The sequence below is a fragment of the Nomascus leucogenys genome, chromosome 14, assembly GCF_006542625.1.
Source record: "Nomascus leucogenys isolate Asia chromosome 14, Asia_NLE_v1, whole genome shotgun sequence".
Taxonomy (NCBI): Eukaryota; Metazoa; Chordata; class Mammalia; order Primates; family Hylobatidae; genus Nomascus; species Nomascus leucogenys.
In genome coordinates this window covers 72,792,068-72,811,602 of record NC_044394.1, presented here as the reverse complement: position 1 = coordinate 72,811,602, position 19,535 = coordinate 72,792,068, and the positions used below count along the sequence as shown (strand labels likewise).

Here is a 19,535-nt window from a genome sequence, read left to right as displayed (position 1 = left end):
TTCTCTGGAGGAGGGCTAGCCCTTGTGTTTGTTGATGCAGCTGCCTCTCTCCTGAGACCTGTAAAAGGACTTTTTTTTTAAAAGGTAAAATCATGACTCTTACACAAATGTAAAATGAACACATGTCAAAGATTTTATTTAATTCATTAATTAATGAGGGAACCAGTAAGATGCTATAACCAGTCCGAAGGAGAATTAAAAATGCCACGCATAGCTAGAACAATAGGAATGCTGACACAGAATTTACAAATAGATGCAAAATTGGTAATAGATGCAAAATTGATAATAGCCACTGGACAGTCTGTCCACATGTCCATGGACAAGGATAGTTGGCATTCCATGGGTCTTTTACAACTTACAAACCGAGGAAAGTATAGGTTCTCCTTTTTCCTTGCTGACCTTTCATGGGTCAGCCCCCATCTGGATATCAACACTCATGAGACGTGTGGTCACTGCAATAATTGACTGAATCAATAAACACACAATTTCTCCCTCTGTTTGCTGGTCCGTGTTCCTGTCTAGAGAGTTGTTTTCCTCTCCAAGTAAAAGTTGTTAAAGAGCTTAAAGACAATGAAGGGCAGAGACAGCCAGGATGTGAAGACTTTTCCGTTGTACTGTCTTTCACAGATCCATGTTGCAGCTGGGAGCAAGGGGAAACCTGGACACGCACTTTACCAAAATGAGACAACTGTGGCAGGAGACAGGCTAAGGTGAGTGGGGACAAATCAGTCTGCTGGATGCCATGGTGTACCTGTGAGGAAGAAGCAGGAGCTGGGAAGAGAGAGGAAAAGGAAATAGATAAGTGAATAAATAAGAGTTCAGAAACCCCGTCTCCACTAAAAATACAAAAAATTAGGCGGGCATGGTGCTGGTGCCTATAGTCCCAGCTATTCGGGAGGCTGAGGCAGGAGAATGGCATGAACCCAGGAGGCGGAGCTTGCAGTGAGCCGTGATTGTGCCACTGCACTCCAGCCTGGGGGACAGAGCAAGACTCCATCTAAAAACAAAAAAAAAAGGAGTTCAAAGGAAGCGTAGAAGAGGTGAGGGAAGAACTCTATTTGCGCATTCACTCTTCAGTTCATTTCCTCATTCATTTTCTGAACAATGAATCTGGCTCTGTGCTGGATCCTGGACCATAAAGACTAAATCAGCTGCACAAAGACCCTGATCACTAACATCCTAGTGGGAAAGACACACCGTGTATTAAGCTGAGTAATCACCACCTCCCCACCATGTCCATATCCTGATCCCTGGAACGTGTGAATATTATCCTATATGGCAAAATGGACTTTGTAGATGTGATTAAGTTAAGGATCTTGAGATGGAGAGATTATTCTGCATTGGCCTAATGTAATCACAGGGGTTTTATAAGGAGGAGGCAGGTGATCAGCATAGGAGAAGGCCATGTGATGATGGAAGTAAAGGTGGGAGTGATGCAGCTACAAACTAAGGAATGCTGGCAGCTCTGGAAACTGGAAGAGGCAAGGGACAGATTCTCTGCTGGAGCCTTCCAAAGGAGCCAACCCTCTGACACCTTGCTTTCAGCCTTGAAAGACCCATTTTGGACTTCTGACCACCAGGACTGTAAGAAAATAGATTTGTGTTGTTTGAAGCCACTGAGTTTGTGATAATTTGCTACAGGAGTCATAGGAAACTAATACACATGCTGAACAATTGCACGGTCACTGATTGCAACGTAGAGTGTTTTGATGAAGGAAATTAAGGCAGCTGGGAAGCTGATGACAGGTGTCCTGGAGGAAAAGGTTTCCTGAGGAGAGCTGAGGGCTTTGAAGGAGGCCGCCCATGGTGTGGTGGATTGGGGATGTGGCGGTTTCAAAGGATACACTGTGTGAAGGAAGGACCCTGCAGAAGTCCCAAATCAATGCTTTTTTGCTTATCCCTGGTGGACAATGGAGGCTGGTGGCAGGGGCATTAATATGTGGCCATGGTGGTCTGCGTGATGCGGTGAAAATGCAAAGGAGATGAATTCCCAAGACTTTTGGGAGACATTTGTAGGAAGATGGGTGCTAAATAAATCCAAGGCAGTCTTTTCAGACAGAGCAGCTTGGATCAGTGGTACCGTGGAACTGGCTGGTGGTTTTCTTGTGAAAATAGCTACAAACTCCCTTCTCTCCATGTCCTTAGAAGATGTGAATTTAGAGGTCTCCACATTGCCTGACAAAGTCTGTTTTTAACTGGGTAAAATAAAAAAAATTTACCATGGCATTGCTTCTGAACCTTGCCTAAAATTCCCTTTAAAGATCTGCAAAGGGTTTTGCTCATTTGTACAATCTTAAAGTCACAAAATTAGAAGCTTAGCAGCCACATGCCAACTGCACACAGCATTTGAAATCTTTGACACAGACCATTCCAGAAGTCACAATTGGCCAAGCTGCGCTTCTTGTGACACTCAGTAGCCTGCACACCCATCTCCTGGCTTGTAAGCATATGTCTTTTTGTCCAGCCAGCTGAGGTACTTGGTTCCTGATTGTTTTTTTGTTTGCTTTTTAATGCTCAGATATTCTCCTGTGGTGAATATTTATGAGCCAAATTACTTGGCAGGAGCGTTTGATGCCATGGCCAAACGGGGACCCCAGAGTCAGCATCTTTTTAAGGCTAACTCTTATTTGCCAGCTCCTCTTTCTGCCCACACACCCGCCCCTGTACCAGGCCCAGTGGTTATTGCACAGACAAACACCAAGCAGTCCTGCAAACCCCATTTGCTTCCTTCTGGGCTTGATGCTGCCTGGGAGTGGGCTTCTCCCTGGGTGGTATGTAGGAGTTTCCTTACATTCTCATTTCTTATCAGCTTACCATTTGCAACTGATGCAGGACAGGCAAGACCTCAAACTAGGGCTTAGCCCAGGAGGATTCTTGGCTTTTCCCAGGAGAGAATTCAAGCACAAGTGGTGGTGTTAGACAGCAACTTTTATTGAAGCAGCAGCAGCAGTACTGCTCCCTGTGGAGCAGGGCTTCCCTACAGGCAGTGTGCCCATAGTAGCAGCTCAGGGGCACTTTAGCAGTCATATTTGTACCCACTTTTAATTACATGCAAGTTAAAAGGCAGTTGATGCAGGCATTTCTAGGAAAAAGGTGGTAACTTCCAGGTCATTGGGTTACTGCCATAGAAAGGGGTGGTAACTCTCAGGTGTTGCCACGGCGATGGTAAACTGACATGGCACACTGGTGGGCATGTCTTATGGAAAGCTGCTTCTGCCCTGGCCCTGTGTCAGCTAGCTCTCAATTTGGTCCGGTGTCTGAGCCCTGCCTCTGGAGTTGAGTCCCACCCCCTACCTCACTGTCTTGATTCTATTTGGGGATGCCCTGAAAGGCTGTGTCCAGTCTCACAGTGAGTGAGGAATCTATGCTGAGGTTCCTTTGGAGGTGAATTTTGGATGACGTATAACCCAGTCCAGTGGAAAAGTCCAGAACTGAGGGATGCAGGCTAATATTAAAGACTCATAGTTTTGGGGGCTGTCTGTCCAAAGGCTCATGCATGGGCAGAAAGAGTTCACCTGACCTGTGTTGTGGGAGGATTGCTATAAACATTCTGATAAACATTTAACTTTAGTCCCTTTTAGTACCAGTGCCATGCCCTGCAGTGTTCACTAAGCACCCACAGGCATCTGCTCTCTGTGACCCGCTCATATGACGAGCTAGAGTTGAGCATGCTTCATTCACAGCCAGGCCTCCTCCTTCCTTGTTGGCCTGAGTGTGTTGCTGACCATTCATGGGTCAGCCCTGACCTGGACGTCAACACTCCTGAGAAATGTGGCAACTGCAATAATTGACTAAAATCAGTAAACACACAATTTCTCTCCCTGTTTGCTGCTGTGTTCTTGTCTAGAGAGTTGTTTTCTTCTCCAAGAATAAGAAGGTGGAATCGATTTTTCCACCTTTTGTTCCCCTCTCCCCAATGATGATGAGGCACCAGGAGGGAAGTTTCTGACTTTCTATAGGCATTTATGTTCTGCTTCACATCATCATCTTTATTCCTTTAATGTAGGGGAACCTTAAATGAAGCTTGTTGGAAATAGGCCATCCTCTGTAACCTGGGTTTGTTGGAGCCCATGTATAGAAATGATTTCTTGGCAACTCTAGTTCTCTTGAACATGTGTGCTGTGGTTAAGGAGGCAGAAGGGCACAAAGATTTTAGCACCCTGAGGACTGAAAACCTTCCGTAAAACCAGCATACATATTGTTTCATAAATAAGGAGTATTCTTGGGGTTTAGTTGTTTGCAAAAAAAGTGAGCTCCTCAAGATTTATGACCCAGCTCACAATAACCAGATGACCTGAATCAAGGGTGTATGTCAGGAAACAGGATCCTGGAGGGGTCAATGACAGTGTCAATCTGTGGCCTCAAAGAGCCCGTTCCCGACTCTCCTGCCTTTTGATAGAAGTTCTGTCTGGTTATGGCTTTAGGAAGACAGATAACTTCCATATAGTCACAGGAAGAGCCCGTGTGCCTGGAGCTGTGGGCTGGAAAGAAGGTGAGAGATGCTGGCCTCTCCAAGGCCTTGTGCACGTGCCCCACCTCCTGATAGGAGCAGCCAGGGCTCTGTGAGGCTGCAAACAATGGAAAACCTGAATAGCAGAGACTTAAAAAACATGGGGTTTGCTTGTCCCCCCTGAAAGAAGTCTGAAAGTTGGAAGTCCAGGGCTGGGTCAGAGGTTCAGGGATGCTGGGGTTGAGGCCTAGATGGCTTTTTGGCCTTTTCCCCAGGAAAAAACATAATCAATCAGAAGGTGGCTGATGTAGATCAGGTGGGCTGGGGCTGGAGGGGATGGTAGGCTGTGAGTCTGGCCCTCCCTCTTGCTGATGTGGGGATGGGTACCAGGAGGGCTTCTCTCCTCCACCTTGCTCTGTTGCTCTGTTGCCCAGGCACCCATTGCCAAGAAGCCAGACTGGAATTCCCAATGGGATGGGGCAGTCCCAAGGCACATGGAATCTTTGGTGGGACTCATACACCCTGTACTCCCGTGAGCTCCTCAGTCACTCTGGTAAAAAACTCCAATATTGTCCCTTTTAACACAGTCATCACCTGGTACCCTGTTAAACACCCAAATGCACCTGGGGCAGCCCTTGACCTTATGGAGCCCACTTTCTTTGCAAACAACACTGATGTTGAGATGGAGCAGGAAGGAGTGGTTACATAGGAGGATCCAGAATCCGCAACCCTGAGGAGTTTGACATGGGAAAAATGCCTCTGAGTAGGGCAGGGGGGTACTCAGAGGGCTGCAGGGTCCTGGGAAGTGTCTGTGCCTCAAAGTGTGCCCCATATTCATACCCCGTCTTTCCCCACTGCTTTTATTTGCTTTGCTTTCAAATCTGTGATTCACCTTCTTTGGTCTCACCTCTTCCTCGGGCCCTTTGGTTAAGGGCAGGCTGAATTACTGCATATGGCTGTGCCCCAGCCCTCTGCTTTACCCGGCGACTAAGGAGAAGCCCACACCAATTCAACAAGGCTCGCATTTTAGGAGCAGACAAAAATCTTAGACCCAGAAGCCAGGTGTGCAGAAAATGCATGTTGGCTTCCCTTTAGCATAATCTAATTTCCCAGGCTCCATTCTGTCTGGGTAAAGGAACATTATTCTTGGTTAGCTGAAGTCCCCTGCTTTTCCTGCAGATGTGTCTGATGCTGGGGGCTGGCATTACTCCCCTTAGGGGCTGGGAGATGCTCTCCTTTCTGGTTTTTGGTTGTCAGAGCCTGCTGTTGACTGCTGTTGTCTCTTGTTTTCACTCCACCCCAGCTCTGCTTCAATCCTACTCTCTCCAGCCCACAGCCACCAACTTGGACCTCCCATGAAGCTCTTGGGAGCTCTCACCCATCCTGGAGGGAGCCCATGTGAAATTGGACCTGGCTTGTTGATGCTGAATCACCAAATAGGCATTTGTGCAGCCTGCCTCTCCAAGGGAACTTCAGGGTTTTGCTCCCACTCTGGCCTTTGTCTGAGGCTATCTCTCTGCACAAACTGCACCAAGTGGGGATGAAGCCCACTTCATGGGCACAGGCCCTTCCCAGGACACTGCAGACTCTGCATACCCCTCCCCCTTACCCAGGAGGCCTCTGTGCTGCTGAGGCCAAAGATTTGCTTTGAAAGGCCAAATATTCTTCCTGAGCCCTGGTCTTAACCGGGGGCTGAAGCTTTGCTCTCAAAGGTAAAGGTGAAGACCTCCATTTTCCTCTGCTCTCTGCAAATTGCCTTTGGCTGAAGCAGGGAACAGGAAATGAATGACCAAGTTATGTGGCCTGGGAGAGGGAGAAGAGCCCAGTCAACAGCTCAAGAAATCCTACCATGTCTACTTAAGGGGAAGAAGAGAGAAAGGAGGATAAAGAGAGATTTTTTTCCTTTTAATATAATGCAGATTAAATTTTAGGTTAGTGCTTTTTTTTTTTTTCTACATTTAGGTCCCTTACGTGGCAGAAAATTCCAAAATATATTAGTAAAAATGAACCTACCTTACATACTCTTGGGGTTTCATTGAAATGTTGAGAAGTTAAGAAACTTTGTTTGATTATTTTACTTAATTTTTAAAAAATAGCCTATCAAGGAGTTTTCAAAACTTTTTAGGTGTATAAACACCCTATTTCGGAAACCACCGTATTTTACACTTTCACTTCCCACCTACACCAGCTCAGTGACAAGAAAGTGTCTGAAACAAGGTGCAAAATCAAGGTTCTCAGAAACACGCTTGGGACCTCTCATTCCGCAGCTTGGCTGCTCTTTCCGCCCGGAGTGTCCTCAGCCTGTGCCCCTTTCGAACTCTGGCCCTTTGTCTGCTGACTAGCTCTAGCGCAGTCTCCCAGCGTTACCTGGCAGCCTCCTCCTTCCTGGAGCAGAATAAGCGGCTCTCTCTCCTGTGTTCCATCATCCGTTATGGCTGCTCTCACACTGGGTTAGGAAGATTTGGTCACCTGAGTGCCTCCCTCCTCTGTGCTGTTGGACTCTATGGTTTACATACTCCTAGATGCTGTTTTTTATATACTCCTAAATTTTCAACCTGAGAAATCTGAAATTGTCCCCTAACCTTACCTGGCTACCTGTTGAAAAATGTGTTATCCCAGAGGTAGATTCTTTGGGTCCTAGGCATCTGGACTTGCAAGAGTCTCATGTCAGTTTCATGTGCTGACAGAGGTAATAACAGAGAGGGATATAGCTGTGAGTTTTTCCCAACGACCAGTGAGTGCTTCATTCCCTGTATCATGTTTTATTTATTTATCTATCCCCAGGGCTATTGCAGTTTAGACATAGGGTACTATGGGTTGAATTGCATACCTGCCAAATCCATATGTTGAAATCTTAATCCCTAATACCTCAGAATGTGACATTATTTGGAGAGAGGGTATTTATAGAGGTAATCAGGGGAAAAGGAGGTCTAAAGGTCCTAATTCAGTATGACCGATGTCCTTATACAGAGTGAAAATCAGGACACAGAGCTGTATACATCCAGGGAGAACGTCATCTGGAGATGAAAACAGAGATCAGAGTGATGCATCTCCAAGCCATGGAATACTGAAGATGGTGAGCAACCCACCAGAAGCCAGGAGACAGGTATAAATGGTTTCTCCCTCACAGCCCTTAGAAGGCACCAACCCTGCTGATGCCTTGATCTCTGATCCTCAAGGATGTGGAGTAGCTGTGTGAGAAGCTGTCTGAGGGCTCTTCAAAAAGTTCATAGACAATGCTCATTATGAAAAAACTATGCTGGATTTCAAATTTTTTGCACCAAAATTGATTTGTACTAACTTTTTATAACATGTTCGTACACAATCTAGTTTGAGGCACTAAGAAGGATAATACATCAGTTTGAAAAAAGCCCCTATCAGAGCAATGTGAATTTCTGCTAAAATTGAAGTAAGAACAAACATCAAATTTATAGTGAAGCTTGAGGGGAAGTATGGTGAACTCATTGATGCTTTGTGAAAAGCTTACGGGGACAATACCCCCTTCCCCCAAATCAGCAGTTTACAAATAGGTAACTTCTTTTAAGAAGGGAGAGGTTGAGGCTGGGCACAGTGGCTAACGCCTGTAATCCCAACACTTCGGGAGGCTGGGGCAGGTGAATCACTTGAGGTCAAGAATTCAAGACCAGCCTGGTTAACATGTGAAACCCCATCTCTACTAAAAATACAAAAAAAAAAAAAATAGCCAGGTGTGGTGACAGGCACCTGTAATCCCAGCTACTCGGGAGGCTGAGGCAGGAGAATCACTTGAACCCAGGAGGCAGAGGTTGCAGTGAGCTGAGATTGTGCCACTGCAGTCCAGCCTGGGTGACAGAGCAAGACTCTGTCTCAAAAAAAGAAAGGGAGAAGTTGATGTTGAAGGTGAAGCATGTGGTGGCAGACCATTCATGTCAATTTGCAAGGAAAAAATTAACCTTGCCCTAATTGAAGAGACCTGATGATTAACCGACATTTCAGTTGGTTCCGTTTATGCAGTTCTGACTGAAAAATTAAAGTTAAGTAAGTTTTCCACTCAGTTGATGTCAAAACCATTGCACCCAGATCAGCTGCAGACAGGAACAGATCTTTCAATGAAAATTAAACAAGTAGGATGAAGATCCTGAAGGATTTCTTCAAATAATTGTAATAGGAGATGAAACATAGCTTTACCAGTACAATCCTGAAGACAAAGCACAATCAAAGCAATGGCTACCAAGAGGTGGACATTTTCCAGTCAAAGCAGAAGCAGACCAGTCAGGAGCACAGGTCACAGCAAGAGTTTTTTGGGATACTCCAGGCATTTTGCTGTTGACTGTCTGTACAGCCAAAGAATGATAACATCTGTTTATTATGAGAGTGTTTTGAGAAAATTAGCCAAAGCTTTAGCAGAAAAATGCCACTGAAAAATTCAGCAGAGAGTCCTTCTCCACCCTGACAATGCTTCTGCTCATTCCTCTCATTAAATAAGGGCAATTTTGTGAATTTCAATAGAAAATCATTGAGTATCCAACTTGCAGTTCTGATTTTGCTTCTTCTGACTTCTTTTTGTTTCCTAATTTAAACAAAATAATTAAAAGCCACTCATTTTCTTCAGTTAATAATGTAAAAAGACTGTATTGATATGGTTAAATTCCCAGGACCCTCAATATTTTAAGAATGGACTAAATGGGTGGTATCATCACTTAGAAAATTGTTTTGAACTTGATGGAGCTTATATTGAGTAATACAGTTTATAAAGTTGATATTTTTCATTTTTATCTTTTGATTCCATTTTCCGTGAACTTCCTAAAGTCCTCTTGTATTTCTAGGAGGGTCTTGGATTAAGAAAAAACAGGAGGAAGGAACAAATGAAAAATTATTCTCCTAGTTTATGGCATGTCTTAACATCAAGTTACTTTTAAGTCTTTTATTCTTTTAGGAAAATATTTTCTCTTTCAGGGAAAATTAACTAAGAAACATCAGGGCCTGAGTTATGTTGGAAAATCTCTCCCCTACTCTGACTGTCTGGCTTTATTCTGAGCCCCCAAGCTATAACAGTGGCACGTGGGTGGGATGAGAGTGGGGTGGGGCTCACATCTACATGGCTGAAGACCAAGGCAGAATCTCACACCCAAGTCTTGATTCTTTGTGCTGCTTAGCTGTTGTTCACACCACTTTTCCTGCTTGTGTCCAGATCTGAATGAAACTGATGGCTGTTGGAGAGGCCCTAGTCATCTGACTCTATCTGTTCCTCTGTCAAGTAATACCATCAATGATGCTATTCATAGAAACATTTCATGTTTGAGAGGTGTTAGGAGTTGAATTGTCTTCCCCCAGAAGCTGTTGAATTCCTAACCCTTTATATCTGTGAATGTGACTTTATCTGGATATAGGTAGGGTCTTTGCAGATGACCAAATTAAAATGAGGTCAGTAGGGTGGGCCTTAATCCATATTACTACTGGTCCTTCTAAAAAGGGAAAATGCAGATACAGACAGATGCATTCAGGGAATTCTGTGTGAAAATGAAGATGGAGATCAGTGTGATGCATCTCCACACCAAGGAACACTAAAAGTCACCAGCAAACCACCAGAAATGAGATGTGAGGCACTGAATAGGTTTTCCTCGCAGCTTCGGAAGGAACCAACCCTGTTGACACTTTGTTCCTGGACTTCCAGCCTACAGGTGGTTGTGTAAGCATTTCTGTGGTCGAAGCCACCCAGTTTGCAGTACTTTGTTAGGGCAGCCCTAGCAGACTAACACAAGAGGTCATTGAAAGTGTCATATACAGAACAGTGTGCCTTTTGGGGGAGGGAAGTCCAGTTGGCCCTTTCACATATACGAACATCTCACATTTAAAGACGCAATTCCAGGCTGTCTGTGGACACTCATAAGTGCCTGTGAAAGCCGCCTCAGCCATAAACTTCTTGGAGTCACATTGCGAAGGATTTATTTTTAATTACAGATTTTCTTTGATGATCCTCTTCTCTTTTCATTTCCTTGGCTTGTCACGCATTCGTTGTGGTGAGTAGACTGCCTGCTGTTTACGATGAGAAGTAGCCTGTGCTTTGGTCTGGGCTCCTGATGCCCGGTTGCCAGCAGTCCTTGCTGTCTCTGGGTTGGAAGCCGTGATGCCTGCTCATGGGCTTGCTGTCTCCTCAAGCATGAAAGTGGAGGCGTCCTTCTGGCTCTATTTTTAACTTACCTTGGTGAGGCCACAAGACCCTATTGACACATGAAGGGGAAGCACAGAGCCAAAGGGGGTTTTACTTTTCCTCTTCAACAGGGCTAGCCCTCGGGGATTGAGCGGAGAGAGTTGTGAATGCTAGGTTTTGAAACTGGCCACAGACGATTGTCTCCTGGAATCAGGGAAGGAACAACCGACTGTGCCTAAAAGAAACAGTGTTTACCAGTCTTGCTGGATGGCTTTAAAAACCCGAATACATGTGCATTCTCATTAGCCCATAGCACTCAGCCATCTTCACCCCCATTAGAGAAAGCCAGTCTGCTGCCTGCCCTCCTCAAGTCACTGCTGAGCTCATAGCATGTGCCGGGGTTCTGGAACCTCACAGATGTATTGCCGCAGACGCCGTTTAGACGAGGGGTGTAGGTTAGGAGCACAGGCAAGGGAGCAGTCACTCCTAGACCTGAAGCATCTCTTCCATAGACGTCACGGGATATATCTTCCTAGCCAACTCCTCCCCAGCCCTTCAGGGAAGGTGAACACAATTCCACGCTACAGTGGCTTTTAAAGAAAAATAACATGTATGAACTCTTCCCAGAATTCTATGAAATGAATGAGTTTGCACTGCTTTTTCTAGCTTATGACCTGAGTCTTTTATTTTTTCTGATACATTTAGTTGTGTCTTTCAAAATCTATTTTTGCAGAACCTACCCTTTGTTAGCATTGGGCTGGATCCCGGGAAGGATAATTATTTGTGGGACTTGGTAGCTGCCCTCAGGTGTACAATCCCATGAAGGAGAGATGCCATATGCAGAATGATGAAATGCAGCATGAGGCTAAGTGTCCAGCATGGGTTATGGAGGGTAGATGAGGGAGAGGTTGGTGCCCAGAAGACAGCCGTGCTGCCTCGGGCCTGTATGTCTGCAGAGGCCCACAGGAGTGGGGCAGTCCTGTTCAGGGAGGGCTGAGGGGTTCTCCGAATCTTATCAGGTAGGACAGGGAGACTTTAGAAAGGATTGGGGAATTCAGTTTGTGGATGTGTTATAAGCAAAGTCTGGAGCAGCTATGAGTTGGATTTCACTGGGCTTCATGCAGCAGATGTCTCTTGCTGGGGAATGACGGGATGTAAGACTAGAGACAGACACAGACAGAGGTGATGTCTGCCTTGAGGCAGACAAACAGATTTCAACTTGGTCTTCTGGGCCTAGGCAGTGAGAAGCCCGGAAGGTGTCTGAGCTTGGAGATGACCTCATAGAGCCAACTTTTAGGAAGGTTGGTTGGGTGGCAGAGTACACTGTATGAAGGCACAGTAGAGAGAAAGGACAAATGCACAAAGGAAGGATCCAGAATTCTGGGGCAGGCTGGACATGTGGGCCTGAAGGAAGGGGAGGGGTGAAGGGAGACCTGACCATGGCTTCTGCCTGCTTGACCAAGCTTGGCATGTACATTGGAATATACAGAGTTCAAGGCCTGAGGACCCTTGTTCTTTTTCAATAAGTAATGGTATTTTAAAAACCATCTCTGGGTTTTATCATGAACAGAGGCTGAATTCCATGCACAGTGAGGACTGTTTTATTTATTTATACTTGTTGAATAGTAAACAGCATTGAAGACTGTTTGTAAAGAAAACCAAACTTCCTTTTCCATTTCTCAGTATTAACTTTCTTTTTAGCAACTAGGGACACAATTGAATGCTATTTTCTTAAACCTCCCTGACAGAGCAGAGGTACACACTGGGGAGCGTGGGAACCTCTATTTGGCAAAGGGAACTTCTCCTGTTATTCCCATATGGAAAGAGACATAAATTTGGGGAGAGCTTGCTCCTTCCCTGTATTTTTGTGATCCATGGTTAACAATCTCCTCAAGTGAATTTCAAATTCTCTTTCCAATAAGCTGCAAAAGTACTTAAATCATTTATTTGTTCTGGTCCTGAAATGAGAGTTACTCACTAAAGTCCCAAAGTGTCCTGAACCATGAGGTGTCCACAGTAAAATGACATGTTTAAAAGTTGCCATAAATGCTGGTAACTGGACATGATAATAAATCTGAGTCATTTCACACGGCCAGTTGGGTCGGTAATGCAAGACATGCACTTAAAATATATATCTTTTTGCCTTTCAGGCTATAAAGATTAATAAATTTTGTAAATTTTCAAGATAAAGTGTGAGACATTCTGAATTTTATGTGAATGACTTGCATGGTGACAGTAACCATGTTCTGGCCCTTGGAACAGGAGGTAATTTACTGTTGATGGTTTCTTGGCATAATATATATACGTATTTGGGGGATAATAATTTAAAATCATCCAGCAAATGGTCTCTGATAGGGTGCATAACTCAGGTACTCAGAGTTGTTTTATAGGAAAAGAGATACACACACACCGTGCGACTGCAATCCCGGCACGTTCTCCTTCCTCAGGAATGACAAGGGATGGAAACCTGGCTCCCCACGGGGAATAATAAAGCATGCCTATGAAAAATGAATCCTGGACCTGAGCTCAGGGCCAGAGTGCCCCAGAATTTTGGGCTTTCCCAGGACTTAGTCCAGATTTGCTTCTGTCCAGGCCAGTGACCGCTTGAAGCTGTAGAGGGCAGGGGAGGGAGGGTCCCCTTCCTGAAAGGGAAGTGCTATGAGACGTGGCTGTCACTGATACCAGTGGGCACCTCTCTGTCCCCCGCCTCTAATCATGCTTGAAGGTTTACTCTCTGAGGATGGCTTAAGAAGGCAAGGGAAAGCAATGGAGATTGGCCATCATAGCCAAATTCTGCCTGATGTGGAGGCCTGAGTCCTTTTGTGCAGGTGACACACTGCCCTGTTGAATGGGCGGAAGGAACAGTGATCAGACCCAAACACTCTGGTTTTCTTCCCACCTGTTTCTCAGAAGTAATAAGTGCAGGGCTCATGCTCTGCCTGTGTGTGTGTGTGTGTGTGTGTGTGTGTGTGTGTGTGTCTTTCTCTCTGTGTGTCCTGTGTGTGTGTCTCTGTGTGTGTGTGTCTCTCTATGTTTGCTGTGTCTCTGTGTGTGTGTGCATGTGCGTGTGTCTCTTTGTGTGTCTATGTGTGTGCGTGTGTGCCTCTGTGTGTGTCTCTGTGTGTGTGTGCGTGCATACATGTATGTCTCTCTGTATGTCTATGTGTGTGCATGTGTGCCTCTGTGTGTCTCTGTGTGTGTGTGTCTCTCTATGTTTGCTGTGTCTCTGTGTGTGTGTGCATGTGCGTGTATGTCTCTCTGTGTGTCTGTGTGTGTGCGTGTGTGCCTCTGTGTGTGTCTCTGTGTGTGTCTCTCTGTGTCTCTTTCTCTGTGTGTCTCTGTGTGTGTGCATGCATACATGTATGTCTCTGTGTGTGTCTATGTGTGTGCATGTGTGCCTCTGTGTGTTTCTGTGTGTGTGTGTTGCAGAGGAGCTGCTAATGTGTTCTCGTGCTGGTTGTACTGCCCCTCCTTGGAACAACCTTATTCTTGGGTGCAGGGGCTGGGTGAGCCTGGAAGCTGCCAGATGCAGCACGTGATGGAGCAGAAGGGCCTGGAAACTTTTGCAGTTGTCACTCAACAAACACTCATGCAGTTCCTCCTGTGTGCCAGGCTAGGTGCCAGGAGCTGGAGGGAATATAGAGAGTGAGCCTGCCGCTTTGGGATCTCATCTCCTGGAGGAGGAATAAGTTATCTACTTAGGTATTCAATTTTAACTGGTATTTAATTACAGCCATACAAGTGGTTCCATTATTAGTCAGGCTGAACTAAGTTTTGCTGCAATAACAAATTTTCCCAGAATCTCAGTAGCTTAACGGAGCAAAGGTTGGTTGCTTGTGAATGCTGTCTGTCCAACAAGGTGGTGCTCTGTTCCATACAGTCACTCAGGATTCAAGGCTGACAGGCTACCTTCTTCTTTAGGCTGTGCATTCTGGAACATGGGGCTTCTTTAGCCTCTGTAGTGGGGAAGAGAGACAGGAGACTCACTCACAAGCTTCTCTATCATACTACCTTATGATGGAGGTGTTGTTATTAGCCTTTTTACATCTGAGGAAACTGAGGCACAGAGGAGTTAAGTAACATGTCCAAAGTTTCACAGCAAGTGAGTAGCAGAACCAGGATTGTGAGCTACAGCCATCTGGCTCCAGAATCCCTGTTCTTGTCATGCTCTGCCATCTAATTAAACAGTTTCTTGGGAAGGGAATGAAGAGATGTCAGACAGGCCAGGAGCTCAAGGAACTAGAAAAAGAATTTATCAGAAGAAGGAAAGTATGTCAGGGAATGACAGGGAAGGATAAATGAGCAAGGCTAGAATCCCAGAAAAATAAAGAGACTTCATCTTGGCTGGCAGAATAGCTTTTGCAAATTCTGGATTAGAAGCCTGATTTAATCAGTTTGGGATGAAAGCTGTAGAAAATTTAGACACAGGGTGGATCTTACAGATTGTGAAGTCAGGGAGGTCTGAAATAAAATGGAAATGGCCCAAGGAAACCTTTCATATTCCTTTTTGTTTCCATATACATCTGGCCACAAAAGCTCTTTGGTGGTTTATCCCAACTCACTGCTTCCTTAGGGCTCTTTCAAACTCCTTGCATCTATGTAAGCATGGATAAGGAGCACAGCACAGCAGACATGGGACACACCTGTGTTGCTTTCTGGGCATGCTGTAGGATGCCACTTTTTGGCTGTGCACCTGGAGCAGGACACAGCGGGGCAGCAGCACCCAGACCCCTGCAGGTGAAGCTAAAGACTGCAGCTGCAGCGCAGGAATTCCCCAGTAGGACAGTAAAGCAAACACAGGCAAGATAAGGTCAGAGACAGCCAACTGTTTACAGCGTCCAAGCTCTTCCTGGGTTTGGTCCAGCCTATTAAAAGATAATAACCTCTTAAAGCATTTCAAAGGATATGTTAGCAATGTTTAAGAGGAAACATAATTGTCACCACAGCCTGGGTAGTGTGCAGTTGAGTAGGAGACCATCTTCAGGATAGGATGGGTGATTGGCAAGATTGTGCTGGGAGAGGAGTTCATTTGAACTGCAGACTACAGAAGCTACAGTGGCTGCCCAACCCATGAAAACACCCACAGATGCTGTAACTGCTGGGTATCTGTCACCTATGAAATAAACCACTCGTGCTGGGGTCTCACTTTCTAAGCCATTACCAGCTGCAAGGGTTGGCTTTGTGAAGACAAAGGGAAGTTTACTTTATAAGGATGTAGGCTATGTGGAGACATAGAATTATAGGAGCACAAAGTGCATTACTGACCTCACTGTTCTGCTGCCCATAGAGCAGCTCATCCTGCTTTGTGAGGCATTGCTGTGAGTTGCCTTGAGGCAACTTGGGAGGAAGAGCTGCCTGAAACCCTTTCTTGAATCTTCTTTAAGGATGCTGATCAGGACCCATCTACCATGGGAGGACTGTGGGGATTCCTCCATGAGTCAGTGCTGAGCTGATCTGGCTCATTAAGAGATGCTTCTTACGACCGGGCACGGTGGCTCACGCCTGTAATCTCAGCACTTTGGGAGGCTGAGGTGGGCAGATCACTTGAGGTTGGGAGTTTGAGACCAGCCTGACCAACATGCAGAAACCCTGTCTCTACCAAAAAAATACAAAATTAGCTGGGCATCGTGGCACATGCCTGGGGAGGCTGAGGCAGGAGAATCACTTGAACCTGGGAAGCGGAGGTTGCGGTAAGCCGAGATTGTGCCATTGCACTCCAGCCTGGGCAACAAGAGTGAAACCCCATCTCAAAAAAAAAAAAAGATGCTTCTTACAAAGAACTCTTTCTTTGCATCTCATGGATAATCTGAATTGTACATCTCACTGGACTACCTTCTTTGCCATGGCTGCTGGGGTGCCCAGAGCAAGTGGCCATGGCATGCATGCTGTCACCTAAGTGGCTTCCTCTTATTTTTCGTTTCCTCCTTTGCTATTTATTCTGTTGTATTGTTTATATTTTGATAAACTCACTTAAATTCATTTTGGGACAAGATGGGATCTAAACCAAGAAGTAGATAAATATGTGTGCTTTAGAGGGTAGTCATTGCAGAGTCTATCCTGGGAAGAGTGGCTCCTTTGTTTGGGATGCCTTTCTGGGTATGAGGGATGGGTTCAATTCCTTCCATCCCTTGCTACAAGTATGCAGTCTTTGACTGATGGATTCATTGAGTCACTGATTTGTTCTGTGGACACTTATTATGTACCAGGCCCTGTGCTAGGCCTGAGGAGGGTGACAGTGACCTCAGAGCTATGTTCCAGTGGTGGGAGATAGGCAAAGACTATGTAAGTGGGCAGAGACACTAATTACATGTAAGAACCACTGCCTTGAAGGGAGAATGAGGATGAGAGTGTGTCTTAGGTGGGCTGCCATAGCAAAATACCATCTACTGGGAGGCTGAAACAGACACTGATTTCGCATGCTCTTGGTGGCTGGAGGTCAGAGATCAAGGTGTCAGCAAGTTTTATTCTGAAGCCTCTTCTTTCAGCTTGTAGGCAGCCACATCTCACTGTATGCTCACATGACCTCTTCTCTGTGTTTGAGCAGATAGAGAGAGAGAGTGCTTTGATACCTCTTCTTACAAGGATGTTAATCTTATTGGACCCCATCCTTATGACCTCATTTGACCTTAATTATCTCCACGAAGGCTTCATCTCCAAATCACGTCACACTGAGGCTCGGGGCTTCAACATATGCATTTTGGGGTGGGCACAAACATTCAGTCATGACAGGGAGGGAGAAGATCTACTTCCTATGGGGTGACGCAGGAAGCCCACTCTGCGGAGGGCAACATGCATGCTGGAATGGAAAGGATGAGAATGAGGTGGCTGTGGGAGAGGAGGGTGGGGAGGCATGTGAGGGCACGAGGTGGAGAGAACAGCCAGGGCAAAGGCCCTGAGGCTCCCTGAGCAGCTGGTGTGGTCGCAGCTTACTCAGGAGTGGAGAGTAGCACAGGGGAGGATGCGAGATGAGTGGGGCACGAGTGTGCAGGGCCTTGTAAACCAGCTATGGTGAGGGTTTTGGGTTTCCTACTATATCCAGTGCAACATTACTGAAAGATTGTAAGCAGAGGGATGTCATGATCTGGCTTAGGCTTAAGGAGCTGTGTGGACAGTGGGCTGGAGGGATTGGGAATGGAGGCAGGAGAGTGCTTGTCAGTTTTGGTAAGAGGCTGGGGGACCACGGTGATGGCCATGTTCTAGAAGAGAGAGTGGAGTCTGTTGATGGAGGAAATGTGAGAGACAGGGAGAGGGAGCACTTAAGGGCAACTCCTAGGCTCTAGGCAGAACATTTAGTGCATGGCGATGCTGTTTACTGAGCTGAGGGAGTGTGGAAGGGAACAGAGGCAATGTGTATGTAATGGGTAATTGCATGTGTCAATTTGACTGGGCTAAGGGATGCCCAGATAGCTGGTAAACATTGCTTTAGGGCGTGTCTGTGAGGGCATTTCCAGAAGAAACTAGCATGTAAATCAGTAGACTGAGTAAAGAAGATTCCACTCACCAGTGTGGGTGGGCATTATCCAACTGAGGGCCTGAATAGAACAAAAGGGCAGAGACAGGGCAAATTCACTCTCCCTGCTTGATTGAACATCTTCTCCTGCCCTTGGACATTGGTGCTCTTGGTTCTCTGGCCTTTGGGCTCAGACAAGGTGATATGGTTTGTCTGTGTCCCCACCCAAATCTCATCTTGAATTATGGCTCCCAAGATCCCCACGTGTCATGGGAGGGACACAGTGGGAGGTAATTAAATCATGGGGTCTGGTTTTCCCATGCTGTTCTAGTGATAGTGAATAAGTCCCACGAGATTTGGTAATTTTATAAAAGGCAGTTCTGCTGCACATGCTCTCTCGCCCGCCACCATGTAAGACATGCCTTTCCTCCTCCTTTGCCTTCCTCCATGATTGTGAGGCCTCCTCAGCCATGTGGAGCTGCGAGTCCATTAAACCTCTTTTTCTTTATAAGTTACCCAGTCTCAGGTATTTCTTCATAGCAGTATGAAAATGGACTAACACAACAGGGCTTATACATCACCTCCCCTTTAGACTTGAACTGAGTTACATCAGTTCACTGTCTGCAAGCTGGAGGTTTTCCTGGGCCTCCAGCTTGCAGACAGCAGATTATGGAACTTCTCAGCCTGGGTAACTGGGTGAGCGAAGTCCCATAATAAATCTCTTATGTTTCTCTACATGTCCTGTTGTTTCTGTTTCTCTGGAGGACCCTGACTAATGTAGTAGGTAAGGCACCTAGTCATAAGGGCAGGCTATCCTTCCATTAATGACCTCATTCTGGGTGTATCTGTAGCCTAGACCACTCTTCTAGGAAAATCCTATTCCCTTCTTGTCTCTTCCATGCGTAAATCTCCCAGACATTGCAACCCAACCCATCCAAATCAGATGGGAATGAGGGGTTTAATGTTAACAGGTGATATCTGCTGCTGCCGGTCTGCCATTGTCCTAAAGCATTTTATACACATTTTCTCATCTTAGAAAGTCCCTGTAAGACAGGTGTGCTAACAAGACTCATTTTGCAGCTGAAGAAATGGAGGTGCTACTGGCTCAAGGAACCTGGATTCATTTAGAGAGTGTGCCCAGGATGAGACGTGTGGAGAGCCTGGCCTGAGCCAACACTAACAGGCTCCTGGACAGGAGGTGAGTAAGGAAGAAGCGGCAGGGAAGGAGGGACACCGGGGGAAAGGAGGTGGGTGTAGGAGGAAGGAGATCACAACTGTGTTGAAAGTCCTAGCAGCCTGAGAAAGACGGGGGAAGAGGCCCTGCAATGAACCTTGTGACCTTGGGAAGGACAAGTCCTCTTGCCCCTGGGGCCCACTGTCTGAGTCCTTAGGAAGTATATACACAAAAGGTTTCAGAATGCAGAGTTTGCAGATGTGGGCTGCAGCTGCACCCTGTGTGTGACTGGATGGAATTCACAGCTAGAAGTGGTTTTGCCCCCGGCTGC

The 19,535-nt window shown here is 46.0% G+C and overlaps 1 long non-coding RNA gene across 1 annotated transcript; it reads left to right on the top strand.

Moving 5' to 3' along the window:
• Positions 1-630: 630 nt before the first annotated feature.
• LOC115838364 lies at positions 631-19,195 on the top strand. Its single transcript, XR_004033376.1, has 3 exons — positions 631-710; positions 7,421-7,556; positions 19,111-19,195. It is a non-coding gene; the product is annotated as an uncharacterized LOC115838364 (long non-coding RNA).
• Positions 19,196-19,535: the final 340 nt, after the last annotated feature.